The 17,197-nt window shown below is 37.7% G+C and overlaps 1 protein-coding gene across 14 annotated transcripts in view; it reads left to right on the top strand.

Moving 5' to 3' along the window:
• Positions 1–17,197, top strand: part of Dtna (dystrobrevin alpha) — a 345,657-nt gene that overhangs the window by 79,039 nt on the left and 249,421 nt on the right. For 3 of the 14 annotated variants that reach the window (XM_074070022.1, XM_074070018.1, XM_074070019.1), the window contains exon 1: positions 16,704–16,943. The exons of 5 other annotated variants lie outside the window; for them this stretch is intronic. The gene's annotated coding sequence lies outside the window, so the exon portion shown is untranslated. Of the gene's footprint in view, positions 1–16,461; positions 16,569–16,701; positions 16,944–17,197 lie in introns of those variants that run through there. 6 more of the 14 variants (XM_074070028.1, XM_074070026.1, XM_074070013.1 and 3 more) reach the window with 4 other exon arrangements.

Raw genomic sequence — 17,197 nt, 5'->3', positions numbered from 1 at the left:
TTGAGCTTATTCCTGCTCTCTAACTGAAATTCCATATTCACAAACCAACATCTCCCAACACCCACCCACCCATCTCCTGGCAGCCACTATTCTACTCCCTACTTCTGTGAGTTTGACATATCGACATTTCACATATAAGATCTCACATATATTATTAATTTATTAAAAGCACATAAAGTCTTATGTGAGTATAGTTCAACTATGTTCTCAAATTATAGGGAAAGAAAGATTTTGACAAGCAAAATTTCAAAGGGAGAAAAAGGTTTTGGCAACAGAGTTTGGCCTTTGAAATTTCAAATGTGCCCAGTTGTATTGTTTGTGAAAAAAATCCTGTTTTTTTTTTCTTGATGTTATCATTAAGTCATAATATAATGAGTTTGCAACATAAAGAGAACAATGAAAAGGAAATAATTCTTTTTCTATTGACACCCAGCTCTTGAAGGGCACAACTGATGTGTCTATCTGCTGTGAAGCATTTCTCCCTCTCTAAGCTCTCTCTTCCTATATGATTAATTTCATGAGCATTTCCTGTTCATTTTCTTGATACACATTGGTTTTTTGTCAAATTTTTTAACTTCAGTTTCCCTCTTTGCATTTTTTAATTCTAAAGATTTGTTCTTGCTTCTTCAGAGTTATAATATAATGTATAAGCTCTTTACTTTTCTTTAGCTAGTTTACTATTTGATTAATGTTTTGAGAGTCTGTAAGGAAGCATTTGGTTGATGGCATGCATACTTCTTCAAAGCTTCTTACCTAAGTGGTCTCCAACTTCTGATCCTTTTATTATAACTAATCACCATCATTCATGTATCTCCAAGGACAGCAAACAAATGTCATCGAAAACAATCATTCACTCAGATTCTAGGTCTAATGAGCCTTCTTATAGTCAGCTTTTTCCAAAATGTGCTCTTGAGAGTTTAACTATTTCCCCCTCGTAAATTGAGTTCACTTGGTCTTTCTTTCCATCCTTTACCTTCATTTCCATCTTCACAGAAATTAGAATTCTCATTTAAACTTTTCTACAATAATATCTGTAGTTGTGTTTTACTACTCTGACAAAAATTCCAAGATTAGTTTGGTTTTAAGTCACCTGGGAATGGGCAGATTCTAATTTGTCCCTCAGTAATTGTACTGTATCCTTCTCGTAACAGCAGCCATCACCTCATTCTGACCTGCACATTTAGATGTCTCTTCTTCACTTCTTTCCTAGCAAGTCTATTTTAATCTCAATAAAGAATAGGGCCTATTCAGTCTTTAAATAACTGCTTCCAGTCTCAGACTTTAAATAACTGCTTGAAGTCTGGTCTACAGCAAATAGTTCTCCAGTGCTTTGCAACCTTTCTTAAATGCCAGACCATATCAGAAATTTTAACTTTTTCTTCATTAGGGCAGAAAAAATTCTTTCAAGATCTTTCTCCCTACATTTATAAGGACAAGCCATTAGCTATATTAAGTACAATGATAGATGCTTATGGCGACACTTCCAGGGAAAATCTCGATGTCCCTGTCTTGGATGCACATCTGAAGGCACAGTGCTTCCAGGGTGTACTATAGTGAAGCTGTGTGCCTGTTACACGGCCTCTGTGACACAAGTGGTTTCCACAGAACTGCCTCCAACTGCTAGCATCCTGTTGGTCACAATGAACTGCAAGAAACCCAGAATATTCCACTAGGAACCCAAGTCACCAGCTGGAAATGAACACAAATCAGCAGATGATGAATTGATCCTTTTGTCACCATTAAATGTCCCTGTTTCTCTCTGATAATGCCCCTTGTCTTGACGTCTACTGTCTTAATAAATGCATACCAACATTTTAATGTTATATCTTTTATCATTTTATTTCCAACTGATTTGTTTTTAAATTTAAAGCATACCTCTTTTAAATTTAAAGCAAATTTCTTATAATTTGGTTTTGGCTTCTTATTCAGTGCAGAAAGTAATGTTTAGTCCATTTCTTTTTCATGTAATATTTGCTAACATTAGATTTAAATATAACCTCTTGGTATTTATTTCCTATTTATCTCATCTGTTTTTTGATCCTGTGTCATTTATTTATTTTCTTATGTTTTCATTAAATATTTTAATCTTTTATGTTATTTCCTCTTTTTTCACTATATTTCAGTGAAATGTTTTTAGTAGTTAATGCTATGAAATTATACAATATTCATCTATTTCATACTGTACCTTTAATAGCACAAATAGTCTAAGAACTATAAAAAATATAAATCTGTGTACTCACTTTATGACTTTTTTTTCTTGCATTGACTTTTATTTATTCATAGGTAAATGTCACAACATGTTGTAGCTTGTTTGGCTTTAAATAGTCATTACTTTTTAAAATGTAGATAGGGAGATAGATAAATGATAAATAAGTAAGTAGGTAGGTAGATTATAATTTCTAAAAAGATCTTTCTCATGTACCCAAGTATTTATCCATTTATCTCTTCTAATGCTTTTCATTCCTTCAATCAAGAATTATTTCCTTTTACCTTTAAAAACATTCTTTATCATTTTTTGTGGCACATATCTGCTAAACAGGGACTCTCAACTAGCTCTCAACACTCACCATCATGTTGAAAGTTCTTCCCTATGTGTAATGTCTTTGCCTTCTGATTGCTTTTAAAGTTTACTTTTTATCTGTGATTTTCAGCAGTTTAATTGTAAAAATGCATCAATGTGTTGTTAGCATTGTTGGTGGTTTTCTTTGTTTTTCTTTGCTTGGTTGTTGGTGTTTCTGCTTGGGCTTCATTTAATTGTTTTTCATATATGGGTGATTATCTCTTGTTGATTTTGGAAAAATACCAATAATTTCTTTCAATGTTTTTTGATGTTACAAACTTTATTTTTTTTAATTTTCCATTTATTCACATGTGCATACATTGTTTGGGTCATTTTTCCCCTTGCCCCCCTCTCCCACCCTCTCCCCCCTCCCCCCGTCAGTTCCAGGCAGGTCCTGTTCTGCCTTTATCACTAGTTTTGTTGAAGAAAAGACACAAGCCTAGTAAGGAAGACAAAGCGTTCTTACTAGTTGAGTTGAGGACAGCTATACAGAGAGATTCCTAGCATTGCTTTCGTCTACACATGTGTTATGACCCATGTTAATTCATCTCTATCTTCCAATGTTTTTTTGCCTGATTTTCTCCTTCAAATCCTTTTGGGACACTAATCTCACATATGTTAGACCATTAGATACTGTGTACAGGTTTTCTGTCCTGTTTTCTTCATTCAGTTTTTCCCCCCTGGCATTTCAGTTTGTGTAATTTTATTGCCTGTCTTAAATTTTACTGATTCTTTCTGCTGCTGCATTCAATCTGCTGAACAGCAAACTGAATGAATTTATGGCATGTAATTTTCAGTTTTACTATTTCCATTTTATTCTTTTTTTTAATAGTACTCTTGTCTCTGCTGAGATTCCCTAACCATTAATGCACACTTCCCACTTTTTCATTGTATCTTTTTAAATATGTTTGCCATAGTTTTGGGTTCGTGTCTACTAGTAGTTCTATGCTGTGGACTTGCTTCTATTATTTGTCATTTATTTAGGAGTCACACTTTTCTGACTTTTCACATGCTTTATAATTTTTATAGCACTGTAAATTAGTCTGTGTGGTAAAACACATAGTAATTGATATTTACCCCCACTCTAAGGCTGCTAATGCCTCTGTGTAGGGAGTCATAGGAGCCAAATCAATCCAATATGCACTAGATGTTGACCAGAGCTTAGCTACAGCTTTATTTAAACTTGGTTATTAATGGCTTTAGAGGTACTGAGGAAGAAATAGAACTTTCTCTTTAGTAAGATAGATGGGCATTGCTCCAGAGATGTATATATGCTTGAAGCCTACTGTCAACATTTCTGAACTACAGAGCTCTCCCTCCTTCCCATCTAGCCCCCATCGTCCAGGCCTGAGGATATCCCTCTCCACCTTTGAAAAGCTGCAGAGGTCTACTGAGTGCAGCCTGTGAACACTGAGGGTATCACCATCAGCTTTTCTGCCCTTCCCCAGCCAGTATCCACCACTCCAAACACTCAGCAAAAGACTGTAGGAAAGAGCAAGAAGGCAGGTACAGATTTCCTCTGTGGTTGTGGTACCCAGAATTCTAATACCACCCCACCTGCAGCTGTTGAAGTTAGGCCAATTGTCATTATCCAATTCTGCAACAACTCTGCTGTTTCAGAGAACCCCTTTAGAGGGCTCTGTTGCACGAGTTTCCCCCTCAGGGTGTCCCTCAGGATGATAAGAACCTCAGGATTCTTCTCCTCAAGGAAGAGTTAATCCTACTTTGTAAATTAATTTATTAGTTTTCTTTGGGTCTTTAACTCTCTGATGATTAAAAAATACACTTGTAAGATTAATTAGTTGCTTAAGTCAGATAAATTTGATAGAGAAGAGATAGAAGGAGGCACGCAGTTTCATTTAGTGCACTGCAATACCAGTATGAGGGCACTGTGCAGTCAGGCCTGCTTCTTCTATTTGCAGTACCTGGAGCAGAAGTACAACAGACACACACACACACACACACACACACACACTCACACACACAAACTAACACACATGCACACTCACATGTATGCATACACTCACACATACACACAAATTCACACACACACATAAACACACAAACATTTATAAGTAGTTAAACATTATAAATTAGATTTGCAAATTATTAAATCATGTATGTTTTCCTGTTTGATAAATGTGTCCTCATAATGACTTTGAAGGCAAAGTTCAAATTGAAATTTCCCTTAACATGGCATCTCAAAGGAAGAAGGCACCCTGATGTTCTATCTCTCTTCTCACCCCTAGCTCTGCCCTATAACTGAAATGACCTGCATACATGTGTGTTTGTGTACATGTGTGTGTGTGCATTTGTGTGTGTATGTGTGCTGCAAACACACATTGCTCCAAGCTTGATTCATATCCTGTGCATCCACACCCCCACAAATCACTAACCCAACCATCCCTAAAGCTTAAAGGTGTACACACTAGAACACTAGAGACAGGTCCACTTTAGGAAGACAGACCTAGAAGCAGTACCAGGACCTGTAGAGAACTCAAAATCCTCAAAGCATAGTATGGAAAAGGTACCCAGTTTTTCTAACTCATAGCTCTGTGAGGAAGGACATAGGCAGTGCAACAGAGCCCTCTAAAGTGTGAGGCTGAAGGCAGGACCTCCTTACTCCTACTTCAGTCTTACCTTGAATGGGTCTAAGGGCAATGCTGGTGGAAGCACAGAATATTTCAGAGATAGATGAACACACTGCATAGAGAGAGGGAAAATATAGAAGAAAAATGAAGGATGCTAAGGATGCCCTTTGACCCTTTTCCCAGGACCAACTCAGATAGGTTTAGAAATAATAGAATGCATACAACTTCCAGAAAGCTTTAATACTGATGGGATAATCTTGCAGAAGTAGATACAATGTACTTTCTAGAAATCTGATGCCTCCAGATTGGCATAATATATGGAGCAGAGCTAGTATATAAAATGATTTAAGACAAAGCTCATCTCACATAACAAAATACACAAATGTGACCCATATATGAATGCCTATGAGAGGATAGAAGGTAAGTGACTTCACTGTCAGATTTTTCATTGCCTTTCAACCAAAAGAAAGCACAAATTCTCTTTGAAGATAATTGTAAGACAATTTTAATGTCCTAATTGGATTATAGTTTGATAGTTTAGGCAGAACTTCAGTTACAAAAGAAATGCATTTTCAGTTTTCTTAAAAAAAAGTTTTTCTACATTGTTTTTGGCTAGGCACAGTGGTCACACCTGTAATCTGAGCTACTCAGAAGGTAGAGATTGAGAGGATCATAGTTTGAGGCTTGCACAGGTAAAATGTTAGTTAGACCCTATCTTAGTCAGTTAGGCAGGCATGGTTGTGGTGCATGCCAGTAGTCCCAACTATGCAGAAGGCTGTAAGAGGATGATCAAGGTCTGAAGCCAGTCCCAGGCAAAAGATGTGAAATCCTATCTGAAAAATAACTAAAAGCAAAAAAAGATTAGAGGTGTGGTAGAGTACCAATCTAGCAAGTATTAAGCCCTGAGTTCAAACCCCAGTACTGCAAAAAAAAGAAAAAAATACATAGCTTTTGCTAATGAAGAAATTATTATTATTATGTGTTCAACTACTTAATTTCATAGATATATAATTAAAGTTTTAATATAAGGACTACAAGTAGATTTAACATAAAAAGCTTTCTTTATTTTAATTGAATGTCATACTTCACTATGTCTAATCTAATATTCTTATGAACTAATAAAAAATATCTTGCTGAAATTTAGCTTTCATTTTAACATTGTAAGCTTGTACTTATGGAGAAATATAAAGTATCAGGTTGGCCCCCGATACATACACACACACACACACACACACACACACACACACACCACACACACACCACACACACACACACACTCCACACACACACCACACACACACACACACACACACACACACACACCACACACACACACACACACACACACTCCACACACACACCACACACACCACACACACACACACACACACACACACACACCACACACACACACACACACACACACACACACACCACACACACACACACACACACCACACACACACTCCACACACACACCACACACACCACACACACACACACACACACACACACACCACACACACACTCCACACACACACCACACACACCACACACACACACACACACACACACACACACACACACACACACCACACACACACACACACACACACCACACACACACCACACACACACACACACTCCACACACACACACACACACACACACACAACTGCTGAATTTGGAGGGACATTCTGGAGAGACATTTGAGAATCTGTTTCCTTGTTAACTTCATGCTAACAAGGGAAGGCAGAGAATTTGAGTTCAAGTCATGCTGGGACACATGCTCAATCCCACCCTCTCCCTCCTTAAATAACTTCTATACTGATAATTCTCATTTAAATAGCTGGAATAAGTAAAAAAGAGAGAACATAACAGCAGAAAGCTATTGACTTTTTTTTTAATGGAAAAGCCATGAGTGAATGATACTTGATTTACCTGAGTGGAGATGTAGTTGCCCACATGCCTACAGAGGAGATGTCGCCAAGTAGCAAATGAAGACTCCATAATAAATCCTAGAAACACTCAGCAGCTAGAGACAAAGGGACTAGGGAAGCTAAGGGAAGGACTTGGGGCTAAAACTGGTTGAAACTCTGTGCAGACTGACAAACTGCCTCCCCCTGGAGGAAACATGGAGTGAAGCCTTGTTCTCTGGAGTAGCTACAAGTACTCAGCGATACTGGGAACCAAAGATGCAGGTGGGCACTAGATGAGATACTGGGTTCTGGGAGACCAAGTGGAAATCTACAAGCCCCCTCCCCTCTAGGTCCTCTTGCCCAGTTCATGGTTCTGGCCAGAACCATGGAGGAGCATCTCTGTGGGGGACCTGACTGCTCAAAGGGGCAGAAATCTAGTTACCCTTAAGGTTGCTTCCATGAAACAGCTCAGCTTTGTCTTATTAGTTTATGGTACTGTCTTGTGGCCCAAAATATGTTCCTTGAGCAGACAGCTAAGGGAGACCAAATATGAAGGAAAGACCCCAAAATAAAGAGACCAAAACAAGTAAGCAGAGTAACAAAGAATCGAAGGAAATAGACTGTACAGGGAACAGATGAAGAAGCTGCAATATATGTTCTTATAAATATCAGAAAAGAAATTATATTCACATGGTGCTAGGAATATGGAGAAATCACAGACAAATACAATTCTTAGAAATTAAAATCATGTTAGCAGAAGTAAAATAATCAACAGAGGAGAGATGAGAAATTCTTCCAGAGAGGAGATGACAGAAGGAAGAAAAAAAAATAGAATTAGTATTGCTCTAAGGGTCTCAATATCCAACTAAAAGAAGTTTAGTTTCAGCATGAAAGAACAGAGGAAATAGAGGTCATAAATTGCTTAAAAATATGTAATAAAATTTCCCAGAATTGGAAGAATGGGCAAAAGTTCTTTGAGCTTCAAATATAATCAATGGAGGAAGAAAAGGGAATCATACCAAATTACACTGTTGTGAAATAAAAGGATACCAGTGACAGAGAGGAAATAATAAGTGTTTAAAAGGAGAGAGGAAGAAGGATGGAAATTCAAATAAAATGATAGTAAAGATGGTGAAGAAATTCCTTGAAATGCCTGTGGTATTAGTTTTTTTTAATGCTTTATGTTTATTTGAGACACAGTAATTGTACATATTTGTGGGATGCAATGTGACATTTCAATACATATATGTAATGGGTAATGTCCAATTTGGGATACTTAGCATATCCATCACTTCAGACATTTATCGTGTCTTTGTACTGAGAACATTCAGAATCCTCCCTACTGGCTGATTTGAAATATTCAATTAATTGTTGTCAACTGTAGTTACCCTACTGTGCTATACAGCTTAGACTTTATTCCTTCTTTCTAAAGGAAACATATTTCTAAATAATGAGTTCTGTAAAGTCAAACTAATAATTAATGTAAAAAGAGACTAAAAATATTTTCAAACAATCAAGTTCCCCCTCAAATTTATTTGTACCAAAAATCTTCTCAGGAAATTACTGGATGTGTCTGACCTACCTACAACCCATGGGATAAGGAAAGAAAAGAATCCACACAATGTCCTTAATACTACAGAGAGGCAAAGAACAGTTCATGAATGACACCTCAATAGCAAAACTGTCACCAGAGGAATGAGGGGTATTGAAAAAAATAACTGATCTCTTCGGCAGTCTTTGGAGTATTGTTGCATGTATGTTGAACAATTTGAGATGTAGTGCTGGGCAGACAGAAAATTAAGCAAACAAAAATATGATACAGTTAATGACAGGGAAAAAACATGTCAAAGGAATGCAATCATAACACACGTGGCTTACATGTGAATAATATGCAGGTAACCAAAATACTGTAAACACTGGTTATGTGGAAGTATTAAGGGAAGGGAAGCTATATATATATGTATATATATAAAATGTCACAATGAAGCTTCCCCTGTGTAACCATCATAAACAAACAAAAAATGTCCTTCAAAAAATGAAGGTAAAAACAAGTCCTCTCTGGGGTTTGTACCAGTTGGAGGGGGAAGGCATAAGGAAAGGGGGAAGGAGGGTGAATATGGTGGGAGTACTATGTATTCATGTATGAAAACGGCACAATGAGACCTTTGGAAACTGTTTTAAGAAGGGTAGAAGGGTGATAAAGGAGAAAGATGGAGAGCGTCAATCTAACTAAGCTAAGTCATAAGCGCTGTATAAATGTCACAATGTACTCCCGGTAGAATTATTATATGCTAATAAATAAATATAAAATAAAAAAGCCAATATGGCAGTACATGCCTGTAATGCAACTATACAGGAGGCATAGGGATGAAGATGTTTGTTGGAGACCAGCCCCAGGCAAAAAGTACAAGATCCTACCCCAAAAAGAACTAAAGCATATCCAAAGTGCTACAGCACCAGTTTAGCAAGCACAAGGCCTTGAGTTCAAACCCCATAACTGTCCCCAAAAAAGTATCATTTAGGAATATATAGTAATCACAGTAATCAACATTAAGAGTTGAAGATGTTGCCTCTAGGACTCAAAGGTGGAGAAGGGTAGAAGGGATGTTCCTTTAAGCTCTGTAGTTCTATATGGCTTTTCTATACACATATATAAATGTTTCCTAATATATAAAAGCTAAATGTTTAGAAGAATACTAGAGCACTGTGGTTTTCAAACCATGCCTCCCAAGCTCCTGGAGGGTGCCTGGAGTCCTGTCAGGGACTGCCAAGGGAAAGAAGGTGCAAAGTCAGCTGGCCACTGGCCCTGCACCTGAGCCTCTGCTAGAGATGCCAGGCCTGTGATTGTTATCTCACTGACAGATTTCCTCTGACCAAAAGTTCCATTGCAAAATAAAACTGTAAAAAAACAAAAGTAGCCACTATTCTGGAGAAAAACTACTCCCAATAAACAATCTGAATGCAATAACCACAGAACTCCATCTACTTTGAATGTCACCTTCAGTTTCATTAACACAAAACACAATTGGTCTCAAAAACTTGGACTAGAACCAGTTTTTCAGTTGGGTTTTAAATGTACACTGGATATTTGATTATGGAATCTATTTATATAGATTTTAAAGGGTGACATTAGATAGGTTTTCATTTTACTCAAAAACCAAATTTCACCCTTTCATGTTAGGGGACATCGGACATGGTATATGCTGGCTGAGTTCAAATAAGTGACATAATACGTGGGATTGCTCTGTGTCTAGGATGAGGTCAGACATTAGTTTCACTTAGATGGATATGGTTGTGAGTGTGCTCCAATTACTCTTGGTCCCTCAAAGCAAATGCCCCCTATTCCAGCCTAAAGGAAAATTGCAATAAATTATTCATATTTTTATACTGAAGATACTGAAGATAATCTATATCTTTTGCAAATGCATTACCTTGTTTGTTACTGGAGCTACTGAGCCTCTCAAGTAAAACATCCTTAACTTGGGGAGTTTCATTTAGGAGAAAATTAATTCTAAATAGATACTACTGAAAAAAAGATTTCCCCCAGTCAATGGATCTCTTGTTCTATCCCTCCCTCTATTGTCATTGTCGTCATCATCGTCATCATCATCCTTCTCCTCTGTCTTCTTTCTCTCTCTCTCTCATCTGTTTCTCTGTTTCTGTCTCTATCTCAATTTCTCTGTCTCTCACTCCCCATGCCATACAGTGGGAAGTGTGCCTCTTTGGTGTGCTTCTATTATTTCTCAATGTAAAACACCTAAAAACTGCTTTGAAAAATAATTGTATACAATTTTATAAAGTTTGTATAAAATATATTTGATATAAATTACAAATTTACACATTTATACATTAGGATTAGCATGGGCATCTCAAGTGTGGTTCTTGATGCATGAGAATAACTCACCGTAGGAATGGACAAGTCATGGTTACCAGAGACAGACCTCTCCTGGCTTGTGTAGTGAAAGAGAGCTAAAGGCAAATGAGTGCATATTTTCAGAGTAGTGGTATTTGTGGACCAAACACCTCCTAATTCATAAAAGGCTAATCATTATCAAAAGGATACCTCTGACTTTAAAAGTTTTAGCTTATATATATATAGGTTGACTACCTCATTCTGAGTTTTCCAGAATTTCATGGATTTAGCACTGAAAATCCTGCATCCCACAAATCCCTCAGTCCCATGAAAACCAGGGTAGTGGCTCACTTTCCATAGAGTGATAATCAAAAGACTGTGATAGATGTCCTCCCTGGAACTGAGAGATACAGGAAATGAAGCATAAGCAGAGAATATTGAACCAGAGAGTGAATTTAGATAGGGATAAGAATGATTTCTTACTTATATCAAAGAAAACTAATTTTAACAGCCACAACAACCTAACAATTAGCACTAACTTTTCAAAATATTTATGCAGTGACATATATCTATAGATTTAAGATCCATTTCAATATCATGAAGCACCCAAAAGACAAACAAATGAAACTACTGGATCTTAGAAAGCTCACACACACACACACACACACACACACAGAGCCCGATGTCCTAACTTATGGCCAAATATCCTAAACCCTCCTCAAAAGTCCACTCAATGTCTACCTCATCCAAGTGGCTGCTCCCCAATCTGCCCCCTCCACAGTGTGCCAGATTCTCTTCCCACTCTCTGTCACTGAGTTCTCATCATTTCTTTTAACATAGTCTTTACCTCCATGCCCTTTCTGAAAACCTACATGAGCCCACTTAAGCTTCTGCCACATCTCTCTATATTAGTGAGCAGCTGCATTCTCCTTCTGTCCCATCTTCAAATCTACTTGCAACAGAGTTGTGTTTGTGTGTGTGTGTGTGTGTGTGTGTGTGTGTGTGTGATGTAAATTATCAAGGTAAAATAACTCATTGCAGAAAATGGAAGAAAAAAGGATTAGGAATTTTTCAGGAGGGCCTCCACATCTTTTTGATGAGATAGACTTTGTCTTTTGCTCTAATCTTATGAATGGTCTAATATAGTTGAAATCACACGCATGTGTATTTATTTGGTGATTTTTAACCCAAGCATTAACCCATAACATTCTATTGTCATCAAAACTATCATTATTCTCTACCCAGTATATTATAATTATCATATCCATGCATGTGACCTTTTCCATGTTCACATGGTCAGCCTCTACAGTAGATATTTCATCAAATTTTAGGTTGCTTGGCATTTAATAGTATTACAGTGTGCTGCTCTGTTTTCAGTTATAAATATTTAAGGTATACGACATGATGTTTGTTTGTTTTTGACAGTACTGGGGTTTGAACTCAGGGTTTCACAGTTGGCAGGCAGACGCTCTACCACTTGGGCCACTCCTCCAGCCCAGCGTGATGTTTTTATATACTTATCTAATATATATGTATACATAGTGAACTGATTACTACAGTCAAACCAATTAGTACACCATCATCTCATGTAGTTATTTCATGCAGTTATTTACTTCCAGGTTCATCCATGTTGTCACAAATGCAGGCTTTCCTTTTACAGCTAAAATTCCATTGTATGTCTATATGCCACAAGTTCTTTATGCATTCCTCTGTTGATTAGCACATCATTTATTTATTTATTTATTTATTTATTTATTTAGTGTTTCCTTGTCAGAAAATGCAGATATTGTTTTGCACAAACACCCTTCAGATGCATGCAATACTTGTTAATTTCTAGGGTGTGAAAAGGTTCATTCTGACCATATTTAATAGTTTTTACTAGGTTTCTTGTTTTTTTTTTTCTTTTTCTTTTTTTTAGGTGTCTTACCTATCCTCACCCCTCCCTTGTGTGCTCTCACTTTTATCATGTGCTCATAGTCCAATCCCCTTGTTGTGTTTACCCTTGATCTAATGTCCACATATGAGGGAGAACATACGATTTTTGGTCTTTTGGGCCAGGCTAACCTCACTCAGAATGATGTTCTCCAATTCCATCCATTTACCAGCGAATGATAACATTTCGTTCTTCTTCATGGCTGCATAGAATTCCATTGTGTATAGATACCACATTTTCTTAATCCATTCGTCAGTGGTGGGGCATCTTGGCTGTTTCCATAACTTGGCTATTGTGAATAGTGCCGCAATAAACATGAGTGTAGCACATCATTTATTAACACAATCTGACTATTGTGAATAGTGCTGCAGTGAACATGAGAGTGCAGAAATCCTTCTAAAGTGATCATTTCATCTCCTGTGGGCATATACACAGCAGGAACATTGTTGGGCATATTTTAAGCTGATTTGCATTTAATAGGATTACACATAGCATGCTACTGTTTTGCATACCTTCCATACCTGTTGTTATAGCCCCTTTCTAGTGCTGGTTATGTATAGTTTTTCTACTTTTCCTGAGTGGTGTCTATTTCAATTACTTTTCAGACAACTTAAGCTTATTAGTTTTTTCCCTTTGAAAGAAACTTTGTTTTTAAATAAATGGCATAAGCATTTAAAAAATAAATGAGATGCGAAAGATTAAAAAATTGACTGCAAAACAATCCCTTGACAATATCACCTGTATTTGTCTCTTAGCCAGCAGGGAGGAAAAAATGACAGGAGCCATTTGGTTTTGAGTGAACAGCATTTTCTTGCACATGGATACCTCACAGATCATCCAAGACCTGAATCTGAATCCCTCTGTCATCCCTACCAGGAGCCTACCACCAGCACTTGCAATCCCTATGACTGTGATAATATGGTCTATTTCTGGAGAACGGAGGAGAAATTAACTGCTTGTTCATGATAAATCAACAGTATCTGATTTTCCTGTTACATGCCCAGTTTTCTTTGGAAGCACGCCCTGGAACTATTTTTCTAATCAATCCTATCTCTCATGTTAGTGCTTATGAGAGAGAAAAACAACATTTACTCATGATAAAAACTGAATTCTAATCATTATCAATTGCCTCATGAAGGTTAGGGGAAGAAGAAGAAAATAATTCCATTGTGCACACTAAGTTTTGTATCCAAACCAGTGTTCCTTCTCCTGTCGCAGAGTGTTCTGGAGTTTCTAGGATCCATGCAGAAGAAAATGTAAATGGAGATAAAGTTGGGAACTTAAGGAGATACTTTATTAATAAATGTTGCATTATAAAGAATGGTTAGAGACAATTCAAAAAACATTGTGATGGTTAGTGGGAAATACTAGAGGACCCCACATTCCCTTTCTCTATTTTTTCTTACAAGCCAACAAGATCAGCATAAGTGATCTTAACAAGTATTTGGCAAGTTAGTATTAGAGTCAACCACACACATGCACACACACACACATACACACATAATGAATGATGATTTTTTTTATCAGCAAAGTGCTTAGTACATAATATACATTTCATTAACCTGTTGTCTAACTACTTGAAGAAAGAGAGTTTTTTCCCCCGAGAATCATTAGACAAATGCAAATTATTTTTATCTAAAATATGGGCCAACATATAACCATTTCCCAGGGGTCAAAATGCACCCTTTTACATGCAGCTCTTGGTTTCAACAAGCATTTCCTGATCATCACTTTTGGGTTAATCTCATCCAAAGTTTCAAAAGAAGTGAGCAGAGTCCCCGACGTGAACCAGGACCAGCCACCAGCTCTGTGCACTCTTAGCTCCATTGTGTTTTGGTACAATCCCTTAGCCTTGGGAAGCAATGTTCTTGGTATAGGGAAAAAGAAACACCAGGGAAGAGACAGTTGCTCTCTGGGTTGTTGAGTTATTTCTTTCCATTTATTTATGAACTTCATAGATACTAGCAATTAACTGGCTTTAAAGAAGTGTTTGTTACTTGGAGGCATGGCTCAAGTGATAAAGTGCCTGCCTACAAAGTTCAAGGCCCTGAGTTCAAACTTATGTACTGAAAAAAAGAAAGAGCCAGGGAGAGAGGTAAATAGGGAGGGTGGAAATAAAGGAAAAAAGAAGTGTTTATTGAAACTGAAGAACTGCTATGTGTATTTTGACCTAAGGAAAATGGCACGAGATGTGTACTCTTACCTGTGGAAATGCTATGGAAAATGACAGGCGCCCCTTCCTTGCAGCATTGCTTGTGGCCTGTATTTTCCCTAAGGCCGTCAACTTTGGGGGTAAGGATAATGAATGTTTCTTTCTACTCTTCCTCCCTCTAAAAAATTTGTTTAGACATCTGGAAACAGAGTCAGATTAAGGAGTGAGCAGCTGGTAAACCACCAGTCTATATGGGGCAGCAAAATATCAGTGAAATAAATTAGTAATACAATACCAATTAATCAAATTTTCACTTATGACTTTTTAAAATACTCTTGTTCTGGATGCAGTAAAAGATTATCTAAAACAAAAATTTAAAACCAACAACAAACCAAAACAGAAAGCTCTCTCTCTGGAGTCAACCATTTGCCATTGAACATTTTTGGGATGTTGGTGTGAATCCCAGGGAGCAGCTGCAACCACACCACCACCGTTAGCTCAGCCAGCTGACAGTTACCAAGAATCGGCAATGCTTGGGGAACACTGCGCCTAATGACCAAAATTATGAAGCCTCCATCAGTCCTCTGAAGAAATTGTGAGACTCATAGAATTGCACATAATAAATTCACTATTTGGGACACAAAAACTATTTTCACTAAGAGAAGATATTTTGACCCCAGTGACACTAAAAAAATGTTAAACAAGGTTTATTTGGGATGACTTCAAGGACCCTTCCCCCACAATTAATCTTTGTCAAATTCTATTTGATGAAATGTATTTTTTCCCAAGTATCCATTCACTCAGTTTCTGTTCTCTCACATATATGTATGTATGTATGTGTCACACACACGCACACACACACACACACACATTACACACACACGTTTCTTTCCAGGTCCTCACTAAAGTTTGCATGGTAATCCGGAAAAAAATAGAAGAAGATGTCATAAGGAGTTAAAAGTGCTTCTTCCACCTTTTCCTCCTGCTGTTTGGAATATAAATGTAGGTCGTTTGAAATCAGTTTATACACAATCCTATAAGTATGGGGTGTTTTTTGGTTACTACTTTTTTTTTCCTTACAGAAAATCCACCCGTTGAAAGCGTTCCACCAGAATACAGTGAAGCAAGCAGTGATGAGGGTACTCAGCTTTTAACAATGATATGTCTTACTGCAGCCACAGCCATTGCGGGTAAAATAATAGCTAGCTATTAAAACTTCAATGCATAGATATTTTTTGTACTGCTGTAGTTGCTGGATTCCCCTCAAAGTTAAGAAACAAAATCCAGGCAAGTTCCTCATCTGTGAGACTTATACCTGGGGAGTTTCTCATGCTGAGTAACAGCACAGAACTCGAGCTGCCAGGCTTGCTGCTTTCAGGAATGCCAATCAGGGAACATTCTTTTTCAGGCAGCCAAGTTTGGAAGTCAGTTGGTTTCTGGCAGCATGCAGGGGGAGGGGAAGGCAGGGAAAGCGCAGAGTCCCCAGGCTGATCTTCACCTTCTAAGTGTTTCCTTAATGGCCATCAATGAAAGCATTTCCTTTTACCCACGCAGAGACAGGTAAAAAGACAGCTGGGTAAATCAGCCTTAGATGAAGCAGCAGCGGAAGCTGCCGGGAGGGAGGGGCTGGCGGGAGGGCTTTGAACGCCTGCCATTGGTGAGCTGTGCAGAGGCATCTGCCACTGGGACCTCAGTGGAATGTGAAAGCAAATCATTTTCAAGTTAAAGATAGACCCAGAATACACCAGGATCTAGAAGCTAGCTTTGAAACTCCTCTCTCTCCCTAGAATTTCAGGGAGTTCTGTTATGATCTCAGCAGAAATCAACAATCTGGTGTTAAGTTTGTCCTTCCAATGAATGTGGTAGGAGTCCATGTATGTTCTGGATGTACTGGAATTGAAAGGATTTAAGAGATCGTGGTGGGTGAACTCTAGGGTAAGTGAAAAGATTGGCTTTAAGGTGCACCGTTTCTCTGGGAAAGTGGATATTAAGTTTTTCTTTTTGATGGGTGTGAATGAAAAAGCTATCATGAAGAAGTTGTATTATGGGATGTAGCTTGCTTACCTTTCTTTAGGTAGTTGGCATTGTAAGTAGCAGAATGGAAAAAGTATTTTAGCTGACCTTTGAAAGTTATATTGCGGCTCTCTCTGTAACTTCAATTTTGCCTCTACCCTTATTTATTTAGTTAT

The sequence above is a fragment of the Castor canadensis genome, chromosome 4, assembly GCF_047511655.1.
Source record: "Castor canadensis chromosome 4, mCasCan1.hap1v2, whole genome shotgun sequence".
NCBI lineage: Eukaryota > Metazoa > Chordata > Mammalia > Rodentia > Castoridae > Castor > Castor canadensis.
This window is presented reverse-complemented; position numbering and strand designations above follow the sequence as displayed.